Source organism: Malaya genurostris, chromosome 3, assembly GCF_030247185.1.
Source record: "Malaya genurostris strain Urasoe2022 chromosome 3, Malgen_1.1, whole genome shotgun sequence".
In the NCBI taxonomy this organism is placed as follows: Eukaryota; Metazoa; Arthropoda; class Insecta; order Diptera; family Culicidae; genus Malaya; species Malaya genurostris.
The window spans coordinates 72,731,197-72,750,026 of NC_080572.1; the positions used below are offsets into that span (position 1 = coordinate 72,731,197).

Consider the following 18,830-nt stretch of genomic DNA (forward strand, 5'->3'; position numbering starts at 1 on the left):
CAATACAAAATCTCGAAACAATACGCAATTCATTTCATCAAATAGCACTTTTGGTAGCAATCCGGAGCGAGTAATTTGGCACGTACACAAAGCGGAGAGCGTACCCTACCGGTCCTAGCTTCGGCTGGACATATACTAAAATTGGAACGATACAGAGAAGATTAGCATGGCCCCTGCGCAAGGATGAAAAAAAAAAAGCGTACCCTACCGGTATTTGTTTACAGTGCTTGATAAGGTGAAGGAGAATACGAACAATAGAAAAAATGAGAAACAAGCGAAACTAAAGCATAGCAGTAAAAGATAAGTAGAAAAAATTCTTTGGAAAGCCAATGTGCAATCAAGCTGTGGAAAAGTTCAAACGTCGGCGTGTTTATTATGTATGGAATATTTTGTTCTCTCTCGAAACTTCTTCGCATTCGGTAAAATTCCATTGATGTTTAGAAAGCTTGCACGCATGATACGCTCTAGTACACGATATTCCGGTAGCCTCGCGCCAATAATGTTTACAGGCTGAAGCGATTGCATTCATGTACGAACAAATCTGGTCAAAGCAGCGCTAAACGATGTTGGTTTGGTTTGTCAATAATTTTTGCTTAGCCTTGTGATTTTGTATTTACTTTAACCTCACTAACGGGTTAAGGAGTGTATCGAAAATAAGCTATCCACATACATTTGTGTTGCACGCATGTATTTGTGATGGTTTTTTATGATCAGATCACAGCATGCTGTGCGTTTTGCTGTCAGCTTTCGTTTGTTTACTTATTTGTGCGGTCGAAATTCTGCGTTTTCAAAACGTCACGTATTGAAAAGGAAGTGAAAATTAATTCTGGACACATGGCTAAATGAGAAGGGTATTACTATGCGAAAATTGACGAAACGGTTCGGAATTCATCATGCCAGTGTACCATCGCATACTTTCTGGTCCAGTTTCGGGTTGGAAGAACCGGGTTTTCTGCCTCTTTCTGGTAGCTCATCATGATGCTTTTATCATGATGAGCTACCAGAAAGAGGCAGAAAACCCGGTTCTTCCAACCCGAAACTGGACCAGAAAGTATGCGATGGTACGTGCGGCTTTGCTCCTTTCGCAGCGTGCTTTGTTCAATTTCGTATAGCGGGCAGGGTTACCACATTTAAATCTATATTTTTCAGTCGAAAAAAATGTAAATTACTAATTCTTATATCAATTTGCATTTACTTGTTAGTGTTATTACACCCAAACCTCCATTTACGTAACTTATATATGTATGTATGTATGCTTACACACTCACTCGTTTGCGTATATGTGTAAATATTTGTACATAACAGTTCGGCTGAAAAGTTCGTATCGTTTAATAGAAACACATATTTTTTTGCCAAAATTCGTTTTTATTATTCAACATAATTGCCATCAGAGGCGATACAGCGATTATAGCGATCTTCCAACTTTTCGATACCATTTTTGTAGTACGATTTGTCCTTTGCCTCAAAATAGGCCTCAGTTTCAGCGATTACCTCTTCATTGCTTCTAAATTTTTTACTTGCGAGCATTCTCTTGAGGGCTGAGAACAGGAAAAAGTCACTGGGGGCCAAATCTGGAGAATACGGTGGATGAGGGAGCAATTCGAAGCCCAATTCGTTCAATTTCAGCATGGTTTTCATCGACTTGTGGCACGGTGCATTGTCTTGATGAAACAAAACCTTTTTCTTCTTCAAATGAGGCCGTTTTTTTGAAATTTCGTCCTTCAAACGCTCTAATAACGCTATATAATAGTCACTGTTGATGGTTTTTCCCTTTTCAAGGTAGTCGATGAAAATTATACCATGCGAATCCCAAAATACAGACGCCATAACCTTACCGGCCGATTGTTGAGTCTTTCCACGCTTTGGGTTCGGTTCACCGCGTGCAGTCCACTCAGCTGACTGTCGATTGGACTCCGGAGTGAAGTGATGGAGCCATGTTTCGTCCATTGTTATATATCGACGAAAAAAATCGGTTTTATTTCGATATAACAGCTCCAAACACTGCTCAGAATCATCAATTCGTTGTTGTTTTTGATCGATTGTGAGCTCACGCGGCACCCATTTTGCACAAAGCTTTCTCATATCCAAATATTCGTGAATAATATGTCCAACACGTTCCTTTGATATCTTTAGGGTTTCAGCTATCTCGATCAACTTCACTTTACGGTCATTGAAAATCATTTTGTGGATTTTTTTCACGTTTTCATCGGTAACAGCCTCTTTTGGACGCCCACTGCGTTCATCGTCTTCGGTGCTCATATCCCGGGTAGGTGTAAATAGCAAACAAAGGTCAAAATAATAACAAATTTTACCATCATATCTTGGCTTGATGTTTCTGTGTTGTCAGAGCGATACTTGATATTTTCGTGATATTTCATCAAGGGATCAAGACATTGTACAATATCTGTTCAACATTAAAATTAGTTATAATATCTTACTTCGTTATTGATGAGCTATTTCAATTTCATTAAGTAAATTGACCCAGTAGTTTTATCTTTAAATAAAATACCATTTAATAAACTGCATCAGAATCAGATAAGAGAAATACTTAAGATATTACTCTATTCTAAATGCTAGAATATAAAATAACTAACAAATTCATCTTCTATAAATATTTTGTTCTTGGTTTGATATTACATTGACAGAATTTTTTATTTTGTTGCTATTTTCTCATGCAGGCTTTGTTATGATTTTTGATATTTTAACTCTTATTTCAAACTAAATAATGTTAATTTCTACCATTGAGATGTTAGATTTTAATGACAGAATTTGGTATTGGTTTGCAAATCACTTCTACCCGGGATGACCAGTACGAAATTTTGCAAACCACTTACGAATTGTTGCTTCGCCCGGTGCAGAGTCTGGATAACACTCATCAAGCCATTTTTTGGTGTCGGCGGCACTTTTTTTCATCAAAAAGTAGTGCTTTATCAACACACGAAATTCCTTTTTTCCATTTTTTTCACAATAACAAAAGTAGCTTCACTCAAAATGCAATATCTCACAAACTAATAATCAGACAGCTGTCAAATTTATACACGTATCTTTTGAAGGTTGGTACTAACTGAAAATGGTATGGATTTAATTCTAGTGGCACCCTCTCATAGAAACGATACGAACTTTTCAGGCGATCTGTTATAAATGATCGCTTTTACTTCACCAATATTTATATGTATTAATAAATACAAATATTTGCACACATGCGTACGTATATTAATACATATATACATATATAAGTTACGTAAATGGAGGTTTGGGTGTACAAGATCATGATAACGATGCTTTTCCATAAAAATACACTTTTTGCCTTTGAATTTCACACCGTCATTTAGAGCGATGATGCAAAATGGGTAAAATTCTTCTAGATTTGGCTTAAAACTGATTCAATCTGTAGGCTATAGTAGTTACTTACTAAACGAACCGACTTCGGCTATACTGGCTCCAAGTTCCCGGTTCCAGAAGCAAAACAGTATTCGAAGAGTTTATAGCGTTCTAAACTTCTAATTCACTTTATTTTCTTAGAGGTTATATGATAGATTTCAACAAACAGGCTCAAATAAAAGTTCCTATAATATCATAGGTTGCTGTTTAATTTCATCCGTGTCCGACTTCCGGTTCCAGAACTATAGGGTAAAGTGTGCTTAATTATTTAGTGCGACGATGCAAAATAAAGATCTTATTTTATTCAAGATTGAAAAAAAATTCTAGGCAGAATCTTCTAGTGATATTTTTGAAAAAATAAGTAATATGAGAAAGGCATCATTACACCAGTAGGTGGATTAAAGAAGGTTTTTTAACAATATAATTGATAAGGCACACTGCTTCAGTTCGAAGATGCCGAGGGAAGAATTTTCAAGCTGTCATGTAAAATACGACGCTAAAAAGGATTGTAGTCTTGTAATCTGTCTTATTCTTGTAAACTGGCTTAATAACTCGATTCTGCAGATCTTTAAATTTGCAATTTTGCAGATCTAAACAAACTCACTCCGACTATGGTAACGGTATTCCCATTCTTCCATTAGTCATCTCACATACAATAACCATTCGTTAGAGTGAGATCTGCCGTCTTTGTTCGATAGGTTGACTTGAAGAGTGAGATTAAATTAGATCAAAGAAGGGCGGGTGGGTAATGTCAAAGACATAACTGGATGACTTGAATACAAACAAAACTGACGTGCTTTTTCTCCACCTCCGAATATCGATAATCGTACGCCCTAGTTGATTGATTTTGTGTATTTCGCAAACTTTCAATGCTTCAATTACAGAATTGTAACAGTATAAGGCTGAATACACTAGAACAAAAAATTACAGGCTTCTGTAGGAAACAACACCGATTAGGATGACATCCTAATCCTCAACAAACATGATGTTTGTGGGGGTGGATAAAAACTGATTTGATTCAACCAATGTTTCCTTGAAACAACCAACATTTGTCTAAACCATCCAGTTAATTATGCGTGCACTCCGGCTTAACCCTGTGTCCGGTTTAGCCCCGGTCTCCCTTAGAGAAAATATTCGATCAAATAATTTGTGACGATGTTTTAAAATTGATTTATACAATCTCGTTGTCGTTGTGTCTAGTAAAATATACACTTTTGTCATGGAATTTTATTAGGGGAGGCCGGGCACTTTTAGGAAATTGAAAAAAGCATCCATTACAATTAGGTTTTTACCCATGTTATCTATTCGTGTTGTTGTGACACTCTATGGGGCGAGACCGGACATTTCTAGGAAATTAAAAAAAAAACACCCAATACACTTAAGCTTTTATTTATCTATACAGCTGTGTAGTTTTAACTCTTGGCTACCATTCTCAATTTGTGACATGGAAAAACAAGCATAAGATTTTTTACCATGTCACCATGAAATTACCAACCCAATTAGGACTAAACCGGACATTGAAGTTTCACACAAAAATCATGAACGAATACGGTAGGGCGTCAAAATTTAGGATAACTTACACTGAGCTAAATTCTCATTTTCCCATTATATGATATTCTAATATATTTCCACTATTGCAAATGCCAATGAAAATTACATGGTGTATTAATATCATGTCAAACATGGAATTTCCAGACTCAATAAAATTTATTAGCACCCCCTATAACAACTATTATATAATCACACAACACATATTTGGACAATTTATAGAGTGCATATTCTATTCAATCAGAATTCATGTAAAACATATGGCTTGTTGTATAACATTTATAAATAGCCTTGAATGCAGGCCATTATAGTTCCATATACCAGTAATATATAGATCAAATGATTACTATTGAATTAAACAATGAGCTTATTATATTAAGAGGAATCAAAAGCTGCAATGAAAAATAGTTGCATTATTATAAAAAACTTTGTTATTTATTTTTATCATTTCATAATAATTTCGTTTTTACACTTACGTCTATAGGTGATTTTCTGTTATCGCGCTGTTCTTTCAGGATTCGAGCTTTACTACTGGTGAATCCCTGGAAGCACTTTCTGATATTACCTGTAAAGAAGTGTGACCCCGAAGCTATTAAATAAAAAATAAATCATTTTACTAGTCAGTAATGAAAAAATGAAACAAACCTTATTATTTCATTATATCCTTAATGGGAGTTGAAAGAGCTAAAGTGTCTGCGATTATAAATTGCTTTATGATGCAGAAATCCCAGGTGAACTGCCTGAAGCAGCTGATGAATATCGAGGACTCACCACATACATTATGAAATGGAATAAGTTCTATCAAGTTTTCATATAAATTGTATGTGATATTCTTATCAATTCATTATTGTTACACTAATTTAGACTTCATGTACATTCTTAATAAAAAATATAAATTTCCATATGACTTCACTGAGTTATACGATGCATACGATTCATATGACGAATCTAATGAATATAAAAAAGATTTTTATTTCAGTGTAATGAGCGCAAAAGAAATGAAATCGTGCTTGAATGGATTGTATGTTGGTTTCAACCTTGCGTGAGACATAATCCTGCTCGCTAAGAATATAAATATGGTCCTGCAGTACCAAATTATTAATGTTGAAACTGACTTTGGAGTTTTTCTTGAAGTCTATTTGATTTCATCACTACATATAATGAACGTTTTGATTTGATTATGGTTAATTTAGTTTTAATATGTGATAAGAAGTAGAATTGAAATATAGATGTCAATATTCAGGTATGTTTCAACAATCGGTTAGGAATTTCAAGTAAAAAAATATGTGTTCGATTGATCCCCACTTTTTTTGTCCGGTTTAGCCCCGCACAGACAATTCATTTTCGAAACACAATAACAATTTTATTTTCCACGTAATCGAAAGCATCTAATAATCACTGGATTCAGTACGGAATGAACATATCAAAGAACTAACCAGACCGTCACTACAATGCACAAACATCATATATATATATATATATATATATATATATATATATATATATATATATATATATATATATATATATATATATATATATATATATATATATATATATATATATATATATATATATATATACCCATAAAATTTCAAAGCACCCATATAATTTTCAGTGAAAAAACGTACACCCTTTGACACAAACACGAATGACGCCAACCTGATTTGACTCAGCGTCATCCAACTAACTGACGTCTGTGTGTCACATCAAAGCGCGTTTACAAAGTCAATCCATGGATTGAAATAATTGCTGCTTTAGAAGGTATTTAAGCTGTTCAGTTTAGCCCCGTGATCGGACTAACCCCTGTCTCCCCTACATTTTAATTGTCTAATACCGTTTTCGTTTTTGAGCCTACACGCGGGTGATTCTGACTCCGAGTAAAACGAACACGTGGTACGCGCCTTAAACAACTCACAAAAAAAGAACAAAATAAACAAACTCGCATGGATGCGTCTTGCGACCCGAGAAAATTTTCAGAGCGAAACTACGCGATTAGAATCCGATCTAGAGCGACCCCAGGTTGCTAAAACAAACATATGAAAAGTTGTTTGGGCGACTCTGGGTCAGCTGCTCTGATCAATAAACGAAAACGGTGTAAGTTATACTAATGATTCGGAAGGCTGAAAGTTTGTTCATTTATTTATGTGAAGTAGGGAAATACCAGATGGAGTTAGTTTCTGTTAAACTTGCTCTCCAACAGGCATAAAACCTCCTCTTCGTTTGCATCAACAGATTACAATTCCCAAGTAACAATTAAAATTTGTTATAATTGGTATGTTTCACAATAGCTTCATATCGGTTATTTTTGTTAGACATGTTAGACAATTGATTCAACACGTATTTGTAAGGGATGTAAAATTCATTCATATTACTGCTTGTGAAACCAACTCAAAAACCTTAATGACTTAAGTTCCACATCCGGTTTGTCAAATGACTGAACGACAAGATCATTTGGGCAGTTTCAATTCCGGTTTCCACTGAAATATGAAATGCTTTCGCAATCGCATAATCGTTTCGAGAAGAGGTAATAAATTCAGTACTGGTGATTGGTATCATGCACAATAACACATCTTTCATGAACATTTTTATGATATCAATCATTTTGCTTATGAAATTTCATGAGAAGGCATGGTTCAAGATTTCATAATAAAAATATCATATGGTACCGGTAAAATATTTATATCCGTGTACATTGGTTCTCACATATATAACAATGCTTTTTATATTTTTTTAATAAAACAAAGAACGTTGATTTGGGTATCAATTAGCAAAAAGCAAACCTTCAAGATATTTTTCTTTGATTTCGAATAAAAACAAGGCAATCGGTTTGGGAATCCACTAGCATGACTGAAATTTATCACAAATCATCGGAAAGATTTCACATACAATTTGAGGCTTCAAATTTATGCATAAATTTTCTTCCTTCTTTTGAGGTGAACTTTGTGCATACTCATTCGAACCCGATAGCCCCGGCACGGGGGGAAAAGTCACGTAGGCAGTAGATTATTAAAGGGTGATTTTTTAAGAGCTTGAGAACTTTTTTAAACAATAAAACGCATAAAATTTGCAAAATCTCATCGGTTCTTTATTTTAAACGTTAGATTGGTACATGACATTTACTTTTTGAAGATAATTTCATTTAAATGTTGACCGCGGCTGCGTCTTAGGTGGTCCATTCGGAAAGTCCAATTTTGGGCAACTTTTTCGAGCATTTCGGCCGGAATAGCCCGAATTTCTTCGGAAATGTTGTCTTCCAAAGCTGGAATAGTTACTGGCTTATTTCTGTAGACTTTAGACTTGACGTAGCCCCACAAAAAATAGTCTAAAGGCGTCAAATCGCATGATCTTGGTGGCCAACTTACCGGTCCATTTCTTGAGATGAATTGTTCTCCGAAGTTTTCCCTCAAAATGGCCATAGAATCGCGAGCTGTGTGGCATGTAGCGCCATCTTGTTGAAACCACATGTCAACCAAGTTCAGTTCTTCCATTTTTGGCAACAAAAAGTTTGTTAGCATCGAACGATAGCGATCGCCATTCACTGTAACGTTGCGTCCAACAGCATCTTTGAAAAAATACGGTCCAATGATTCCACCAGCGTACAAACCACACCAAACAGTGCATTTTTCGGGATGCATGGGCAGTTCTTGAACGGCTTCTGGTTGCTCTTCACTCCAAATGCGGCAATTTTGCTTATTTACGTAGCCATTCAACCAGAAATGAGCCTCATCGCTGAACAAAATTTGTCGATAAAAAAGCGGACTTTCCGAATGGACCACCTAAGACGCAGCCGCGGTCAACATTTAAATGAAATTATCTTCAAAAAGTAAATGTCATGTACCAATCTAACGTTTAAAATAAAGAACCGATGAGATTTTGCAAATTTTATGCGTTTTATTGTTTAAAAAAGTTCTCAAGCTCTTAAAAAATCACCCTGTACATATAATTGTTTTTACCTGGACCCGACCGACAGGTTCGGTCAATGTTCCATGGTGGTTATTCGGAGACAATACATTGCAGAAATGTTTTGAATGAATGCTGCATCAGGAATAGCCACAGACTCGACAACGGAACTGGATTATTGTTGATTATAGTAAAGTAACTGGACAACAGTAGCAAAACTGTTATGAATGGTTTTATGACGATACGAATGAGTTTAACGATGTTGATTTCAGCTCTCCGTCGGTCGGTATTGGATTGTACGTTTGCAGTGCCAACATTACTTATGACCGATTAGCTGGGTTAATAGCATTGCTTTGACAGTAAGATAAAATAACATCACAACAAAATTTGTGCATAAATTTTGGAATAGAAAATCGGTTCACCCAATCAGTTAGAGTGAGATCGGACAGCTCTGTTTGATGCATTGATTAAGATATAAATGACTGCACTTGCTCCCAATTCTTAGTGCCCCTATAACAACAATATTGCATATTTTTTGCGACCCTACTAATGAGATGACTATTGATACAATAACCCTATTTTCAAAACAAACAATCGCATCCCAATTTTTTCTATCCTTTGACCAGTAACCATAAACCGAGGCGACAGGTATCCGTTTCGAAAAATGGGCTTAGCACTTGAGAAAAATCACGTAGACAAAGAATGTCATATGCTAGTTACTAATCAAACAACTACGTCATGTTATGAGTGATGATGAATTATAAATTTACTTCTATCGCTATCTATGATTTCTTATTATTTATTGGTTGAATTTTTGGTACCATTCCAATCCGTTCGTTTCGATAGAGTGCTTAGATGATTCATGAGGACAATCGTTTTTTCCTTTCGAAGCTTATCTGGGATTCAATTCACAAAGCCCCAGCAGAAAGGTTCTTTGACACAGAAACTTAATGGAACATCAAAAGCTCGCTGGTTACCAATGATAGTAGCATCATTGGATCTGTTTGAAAACACTTTGTTACCTCTCCAAATTCGTCACAGAACGAACCGCCGATAGAAACTATGCGAGTCAGGATAGGAAACTAGAGGGTGGACAGATCAATTTATTATTCTGCTCAAACAGTCGAGATACTGCTTAATCTGGTACAGCCATAAAAAAAACCGGTTGCTTATGAATAAACAATCTTCTTAATATCGGAGACTGGCTCACTGCCTACGTCGCCGTTCATAAGCAGCGGTAGAGCTTTGACATATAACTAGCAACACCAGGTAGCACCTGAAATAGGCACTTACTGTGTGCTTGTGCTATCAGAAACCGGCGACCGGTTGCTGTACGAGGAACCTAAATACTGAAACAATAACACGTGAAATGACTTATTGTGCCGTACTTGTCAACTCGTGGGTTCGTGTTTCTGTTCCTGATGACACAAACTGGAGAAATGTCGTCATTCATTCCTTTGTCCAGGCTAGATCGTACCAATACAATTTGAATTGTACTAAACTGGGTTTATCAAATAACCAATCTAAGGTAAACGAGGTAAAACCCAAGACAAATGATAAACATTACCGTGGTATTTAGACCTGATCAAACTGGTAAACAATCGTTCGTTAAGTTGTTTACAGCTTAATTTTCTGTGTCGCAGTTACGCAATGAATAGCTTTGTAGTTTTGTTAGGTGTTTTATTGTTAAACTTTTCATTCCATAGTTGCAACAATAGTACAGAGGGGTCTCGTATAACGCGGTACACCGGGGGCGTGAAAAGCGAATCCGCGATAAACGGGACCCAGAGCATATGAGATTTCGACTGATTGGGGCTGTGAAATCTTCGGCAAACTTGTTGTAGATACTTAGACCCACAATTTAGTGTAGTTTGACCGACTATTTGTTGAGAACTTCTCCACCAGGGGCGCTTTAAAAAGAGCATGAAATAATTCATATGTTCACAATAGAAAAACAGTTTGAACATGAAATATTGCGAATATTTAACTTTCGGTGGTGTCGGTGTTTTCGGAATGAATGTTCCGGAGGTCAAAACAGATCAAATGGTGTAAACAGTAATTGAAATTTCTCGCATGACTGACTCTTGTGTGCCATTCAACGTTCGAAATACCTGCAACTCAAAATCATGTTGACTTATTAAGATGGTTTCTTCGAGAAGGTGTTTTAAGGTTCCAATACCTATTGAACGATTGATGAAACAGTTCTTACTGTATCTACAATGTGATCTTCTGTAACTGAATACCATACTCGTTTATGAGAGTGATCTTAACGATCAGTTTTTGAATAAGTTGGTGAAGGAGAGACAGATTTTGAACTGTTTTTCTAGAAGGCGTTAGTAAGTTACTAAAGTATTAAGATGAATAAGCTATCGACATCTGAAATCTGAATCGACATCTGAAATTTCATGCTTAATGTTTTGATTATTTATACAATTATATAATGTTAATTACATAAAATTTGACATATATTGCTCATATAGTTTTATTTTATTTTTTATTTGAATTAAACCTTGTTTATTGAACAGGGAAAAGCCCAATGGAGCGAAAATTTCATAGTCACACTCTTCATCAGGCAGTAAATCTATAAATTCGGTTTTTGCAACAAGTGCGGATAACGTAAACGACCAAAGACATATTTCGGTGAACTGATAAGAAGCAAACATCGAAAAATTTGCAGGGATCACTGCAAGGGAAAGTTTGTAGGTATCACTGCAAGGGAAAATACGAAAAGCAAACCGAAGAAGTTTATTCTGAATGGCTTTGACGCGGTGGATGTCAAGTTAACAATAAAAAGCCAAAAAGACAGTACCATTGCCGTAATCAATTTATCAGCGATGATGTCATCAATTTCCTCACGAGAAAGATTTTCAGCTATTAATTCCTACACAAGCATTGTAGAAGAAATCTCTACCGTCAACTAGTATAAATCACGAAACAAACAAATATAATTTTCCCAAAAAATATATTTCTAAGTCATCATGATCGCAATAGTGCAACCTTTTTTTTCGAATACTAAACTACTGTTCCCATTATCGAATACTTTTTGATAAACCAAGCAATGTTGAGGAAGATACACTGCTCTTGAATTCACACACAAGCTTTTATCAATCTTCTAACCAGTTTGTAAACCCTCGAAAAAACGATCCTAATAAATCAGCATAAATCAAGATTACAGGAATTTCCAACCCAGAATTGCACACCAGCATCACCAAGTGAGAAAAATTTTTACAACTGTTCACACTATTTAATCTTTTTTTACCTCCTTTACTTTCTTTCCGAAAACACCGCCAATCTATATCATCAGGTTTTAGAGATATAACATAATAAATTTTATTTGATCACAATAGCGCCATTCTGTGGGAAGGTTATCAACTAACATAGTTTTCATAATGTAAACTATAACATTCCTAACAACTTTCCAACAAATAACACCGCTCTATATCTTTTAGTTTTTTTTATAAGAACATAATTCTGATAATTGATATTTGTATTCAAGCACACTAGCTACATCTGATGGAGTAAGTCCGAGTTAATACTTTTGCTGTTTGACGAATTCCCGAATTCCCGCATTATTCAAAATACTATAATTAGCGAGTTACTTGAAGCTCAAATCGTTTTGTCTGTATTAACCGAATGATGTATATCATGCATTTTTCGAAGCGCCCTAGCGGAGCAGTTCTTAACTAATTGTCTGTCAAGCTACACTAAATTGTTGGTCTAAGTATCTACAACAAGTTTGCCAAAGATTGTGTGGCTCTATCTGTTGACCGAAGCGAGATAACCGTTGACAGCCCCAATCAGTCGAAATCCCATATGCTCTGGGTCCCGTTTATCGCGGTTATCCGACAATAACGAATCCGGCAACAACGAATACCGGCAAAACCGAATCCGCGTTGTACGAGACCCCACTGTATTGACCAATGGCGTATCTAGGGGCGGGGGGAAAGGGGCACTCGCCCCGGGTGTAACGTATTTAGGGAGGCGGCAAACTAAAGATTCCTTAATTTAGAATTGGAACAAACTTTTGCTCATATTGTGGCGCTCCGGGTGGACGGATTTGAAAATTCTTGGCTCCCACGTGTCGGGAATTTTGTTAGCTTCACGTATGATTTTTGACATTCCGCAAATCGACTGTACTTTGTAAGCAATCAACATGGAAGCCGAAAGAAGGGAACAAATTGTGCACAGTTATTTGGAAAATCCATTGTGGTCTGCATTTAGGCTAGCTAAACAGCTCAAATTGCCCAGAAATATCGTATGGCGCGTTATCAAACGGTATAAGGAAACATTGACGACGATTCGGAAGCCTCAAGCCAATCGTTGGAGTGGAACTGTCGACCGGAAACTGTGTGGTAAGATTTTGAAGACGATTTAGAGTAATCCTAATCTGTCGGACTGTGATTTGGTGAGAAAATTCGGTGCTGCCCATAGTACCGTGAGGATAACTCGACTCCGGGAAGGAATCAAGTCGTATCGAGCTAGCAAACAGCCAAATCGGACCATAAAACAGAATTTTGTCAAAATTCGTACTCGGAAACTATATGACCAGGTACAGACCAAGTTCGACGGGTGTCTTCTGATGGACGATGAAACCTATGTCAAGGCTGACTTCGGGCAAATCCCAGGTCAAAAATTTTACTTGGCAACGGCTTGGGGGAATGTTCCAGCCAAATTTAAATTTGTTTTTGCCGACAAATTTGCATGAAAATTTATGATTTGGCAGGGCATTTGCAGCTGTGGCAAAAAAAAGAATGTTTTTGTTACAAATAAGACAATGACATCGGAACTATACCAAAAAGAGTGTCTTCAAAAACGCCGTTCAATTTTGCCGTTCATTCGATCCCACGACTATTCCGTAATATTTCGGCCAAATTTGGCAAGCTTTCATTACAGCAAAATCGTTCAAGAATGGTATGCAGAGAAAGGGGTCCAGTTTGTTCCGAAAAACCTTAACTCACAGAACTGCCCCCAGTTCCGCAATGTTGAGAAATACTGGGCAATCATGAAGAGGAGACTGAAGGCAAATGAAAAGGTTGTCAAAGACATCAATCAGATGACGACCTGGTGGAACAAGATAGCTTAAACGATGGACGAAGAAGGTGTGCGCCGCCTAATGAGCCGTGTTACAGGAAAAATTCGAGAATTCCTTCGAAACCGTGACGAAAAATTTAATCCGTATTTTTTCTTAAAAGTATGAAGAAATCGCTACATTTGTATAAAAAAAGATCTTGAATTCAATAATAAATAACTGAAATACAGGCAATTGTCTTTGTTCCAATTCTATCTGAAGCAAGCTTTAATTCTTGAAACCTTTATTTTTTTTTGCTCGCCAAAGTCATCTATCCGGATATGGAGTTAGGTTTTGTTTTTTTACTCATTAAACCAACGATGGAGGCGGCAAATCTCTTATTTTGCCCCGAGTGCTAAATTTTCCCGATACGCTACTGTTATTGACAAAATTTATATGAGTTGTTATAACTAAAACATAACATCATTTAAAAGCTACTAATAGAACATTGATCAAGTTCGAAAATCAAATTGCTGTCACTTCTGGTTCAATAGATATAAAGGTATAAGAGACGTAACCGACAAAACGAACTTTTCTCGCCGGCTGAAATTTCTTGAAAATTACTTAACGAATTTCAATACACATTGGCATTTTTAAAAGCTACAATGTGGTGATTGATCAAGTTTAGAAGGCGAACTTTTTTGGTTGGATTTTAATCCTATATGCAGCGGAATCGATAAATCACAGTGTTTTTCAATGCGTGAATCGATTTCAAAAGTCTTAGGCGCATTTGAAAGCTACTATAAGATTATTTGAAGAACTCACAATAATTATGACCGAGGACATGCTCTTATAAATGTTTTAAAGAGACTATTTGAAAAGACATTATTTAGAAAGACATTATCACACCATTAGGTGGATTAAGTGATTACTGAGTTACTCGATGAATTGCCCAATAATCACTGTTACTGCAAAAACAGTTGATTGTTACACAACATGCGAGCAGAGGCTTTCTCAATAATAGTGACGAGAGAAATCGAAAATACTACAGCTACTAGAGTTGTTACTTTTTGTATCCTAATAGTTTTTTTTAAATAACTGTTTATTGGAATATTAGTTAAAATTAAATTATTAAGATTTAAATTGGGTGTTCAGTCACAAGTGGTGACTTTTCAGCCCTATTATATATATAATTTGGTTATTACCATGAGGACATCATTTGCTTCCGCAATTCTGAGATTTTTGTGTAGGGATAATTCTAAACCTACTTGTATTGTGTAATGGGGAAAAGGAATTTATATACTAACTTACTAACTAATACAGAGAGCGAATCGATTCAATTGAAGATTGCATCGATTTTTGTCGGAATTTGCTTATAATATTATGAGTCTGTGTAACTTATTTGTACTAAACCAGGGAGGACGCTTCAAAATCATTTTTAGAATTTTATTCTGAATCCTTTGAAGCGTTTTCTTTCTGGTGGAACAACAATCTGATCAAATTGGTACTGCATAAAGAATGGCTGGTCTGAAAATTTGTTTATAAATAATTTTATAAATTATAAGAGGATATAAACATTTAATATATTTATTACACTTTGCCTGGATTCCTTCAATGAGATCCTTGAAAGTGAGTTTTTTGTCATATGTTAAACCTAAGTATTTAGCTTGATCAGACCATGTCAATTCCAAGCCATTCAATTTGAGATTGTGATTATTGTTTGGTTTGAGAAAAGAAGCTCTTGGCTTATTAGGAAAGATATCCTAATAGTTTCATAACATTGTTTGTTTGGAAATCACATTGAGCGAAATGTGACTGCATGTGGTAGAAAAAAGTATTTTGCTGCCAAACTACTAACCAAAATCAAAATGTTTCGTTAAGATTGTTTTGAGCAGAAATAATCAAGCATCTATTATTTCAAATCACTATAAGGGTATGTTTAACATATGGTGTAACCACACGAAATTATTTACTTATTATTATTCATATGTTTCAAACAAACCTCTAATATTTTTCTCCAAAAGGCATAAAACCTCCTCATTTTTTTAACAACAGAATTTTTATATTTTTTACATTTCGTCTTTGGCTCATCAGTGCAGACTAGTTCAAATTGAACCGCTGAATGCTAAACTCGGCAGTTCAATTTGAACCGAAATATTTTTAATATTGAAAAATTTAGAGTTTATAACATAACTACAAACTGAACCTGTAATATTCGTTTATTTGTTTAAAAACAATACTTTTTCCACAACTTTATCAGATTGATAAGAAATCAAAAAGTAATCGTTTTACGCAGTGATTAGAATCAGAGTCATGAAAGGAAAGAGTGTTATTGTACCAATAGTCAATAGCAATTGTGATGAAATCGGATACAATAACTTTGCCTCGGCTCTAAAAAGCATTACCACAGAAAGAAATGGTCTAAAAATTATGCCATACTGCTGTTACTGCATAGTCTTGGCATTACATTCCTGTTGTGGAATTTGGCCGAAAATACGACAACTGGCTTGTAAGACCAGCGCCTTATGCATTGAACCGCCAACCCGGGCTGCTGTTATTGCGATGCGAAAATTCGAAGCGAATGCAGCATATTTTCTTCTTACCCTTAAAGTCAAGCTATCGAACAGAGAACACAGTTCCCAATCTAGCTTATGGTTTTCGTTCATGAGATGACTACTGGAACCCTATTCAATAAACGACACATACTGCGGGATAAGATTAATTATATCCGTAGATGGTTCTACCCACAATGGGAGTACATAAAAAGTATGAAAACGACTTTAAAAATGTATGAGGATTCATTACGATTTAGGTCAAAAAATCAAACTCATGTAAATATGAACTAACCTTACAAACAACATGGTTCTTAGGAATAAGATACGTTAATTCATAATTGTCCGTGGGAGCCACCTCTGGGCTACTAAGAATATTTATTATGTATTAAACGAGACTTAATTATTATCACTCAAATCACAGCCTTTCAAGATGAGAAATAACATGCAAAGAAAAAGAAATTTTCAAAATACAAACTACAGAAGTGTATGGAATAGAATAGACTGTTTGTTTGCTGAAAAGACCGTTTAGATAGAACGATTAACTACATGGAAAAATGTTAAAAGGAAAAAAAGGAAAAGAAATTAACTGAAAATAGGGGGAGAGAAACTTCAATTTTCAACCTTTTCGTTGTGGAAGTATAAAATCAGAGAATTTTCATTTTTATAGCTATTATCCATCTTTCAGTGAACCCTAACTCTCTGTTGGAGCAAAAAAAAAACAGTTTTGATAAATTGATCTGATTCACTTTGTTTGGTGAATACAGTATTGCTCTTTATTAGTTTGTCGCAAGAAGACAGGCAAGAAAATGACAGATAACACATGGAAACTAGTAGAGTTTGTACGTCATGTTAGTTGGTGGCCGTACGAACCGACATCGATTATACCGGCTCTCGGGTTCCGGTGCCGGTGCATATAATAGTGAACTTCGTTTTCTTAAGGATGACTTACGCAAACAAAGAACTGTTTCATTCTGTATGTAATAATAATTAATGTACAAACAATCCCTTGGTTTCTTTCAAAAATCGAAGAGAAAAATTTTGAATTGAATACCACAATATTTTATATGAGAAAGGCATCATTCCACCACTAGATTCTTATTACTTTCACTAGTATTGGAATTTTCCTAATACTTGAGATGAATTAGCTTTACGTCTTTAAGTTCAGTTAGCAGTTGCGTTTAAACTGCTGTGCACTGCCAGAATCAGATCTAATTGGTTCAAGTGGCACGTTTCCCTAGTTACTTGGAGATTTGTGCCTTGTAGGTCTGTTTGTTGCATGTTCTCAAACGGGCATGGTTTGGAACTTGCGTTGACTGACAGAGTTGTTATTTTTTAATAACTGAATCATATAGTTGGAATTTAAATGCACAGTGGCGTTTTGTTTGCAGGTCTGAGTAATTAATTTGTATTGAAGGAATGATTCAAAATTATTTTCCCAATTATGTTATAAATCATTTGATGCATTTTCTTTCTGGTGATAAAATTCGATCAAATAAGAACTTTAGAAAATGTAACCGAGTGTTCAATCATGGGCTTGAGTTAGAAATTAAAATTTATAAAAGGTCATTATTACTTTTCATTTGAAATTCTTTTCTGAAAGCGAAGTTTTTTCTCTCAGTATTTATAAATGTTCCACTTGTTATCTACTCTGACGTCTAAAGTCAGTTTCGGTACATCTAATTTTATGATTAATGTTCTTAGAAAAAAATCGTGCTTCAAAAGAATTGAAAATATTCTGACCGTCTTTGTAGGTAACTGCAATTGTAACAAAAGCTACCCGTTTTTTTTTGTAAATATATTTTACAGTATGAGTTAAAATGAAATTATTAAGATTGAAATTGGGTGTTCAGTCACAAGTGGTGACTTTTCAATCCTATTATATACATGATTTGGTAGTTACCATTGAGACATCATTTGCTTTCGCAATTCTGTGGTTTTTGTGTAGAGAAAATTGTAAACCTACTTGTATTGTGTCTACCCGGGACATAATTGTTTGTATGACCTAGCGTAAAGCATGGCGTATATTTGGAAGATCATAGGTAAATACATTGTGTACGAGTCTAGGCAAATATCTGTTTGTACGGGTAACAAATTAGATATTTTTAATTCTGGTAGTTTACTTAGAGGTAATTATTATTGGTTGGATTGATCAAAGCACTGCTTTATATGTTGATTATTTACGCTGAACATAGAGATTCCAACATGACATTCGAAAGATGCTCTGTTTTGCGAAACAATTCCAAATGCATTTTCGCGATTAGAAGTGAGACTTCAGTTAAATCTCCAATCCATTTGTTTCAGTTTAGCTACTGCACGGAAAAAATAGAGTTATTTATTATTCGGCATTAATTTCGTTATAATATTTCTTACTTTAAGGAATATTCTTGGGGGACAAGTTGACAAATGAGTTTACCATGAAATTTGACGCTATCCAA

At 35.4% G+C, this 18,830-nt stretch overlaps 1 protein-coding gene and 1 non-coding gene across 5 annotated transcripts in view; one reads left to right on the top strand and one right to left on the bottom strand.

The window, feature by feature from the left end:
• LOC131436812 (Ig-like and fibronectin type-III domain-containing protein 1) overlaps positions 1–18,830 on the bottom strand; it is a 380,038-nt gene that overhangs the window by 73,213 nt on the left and 287,995 nt on the right. The window lies entirely within an intron of this gene.
• LOC131439726 (U6 spliceosomal RNA) lies at positions 112–218 on the top strand. Its single transcript, XR_009231186.1, has one exon. It is a non-coding gene; the product is annotated as a U6 spliceosomal RNA (small nuclear RNA).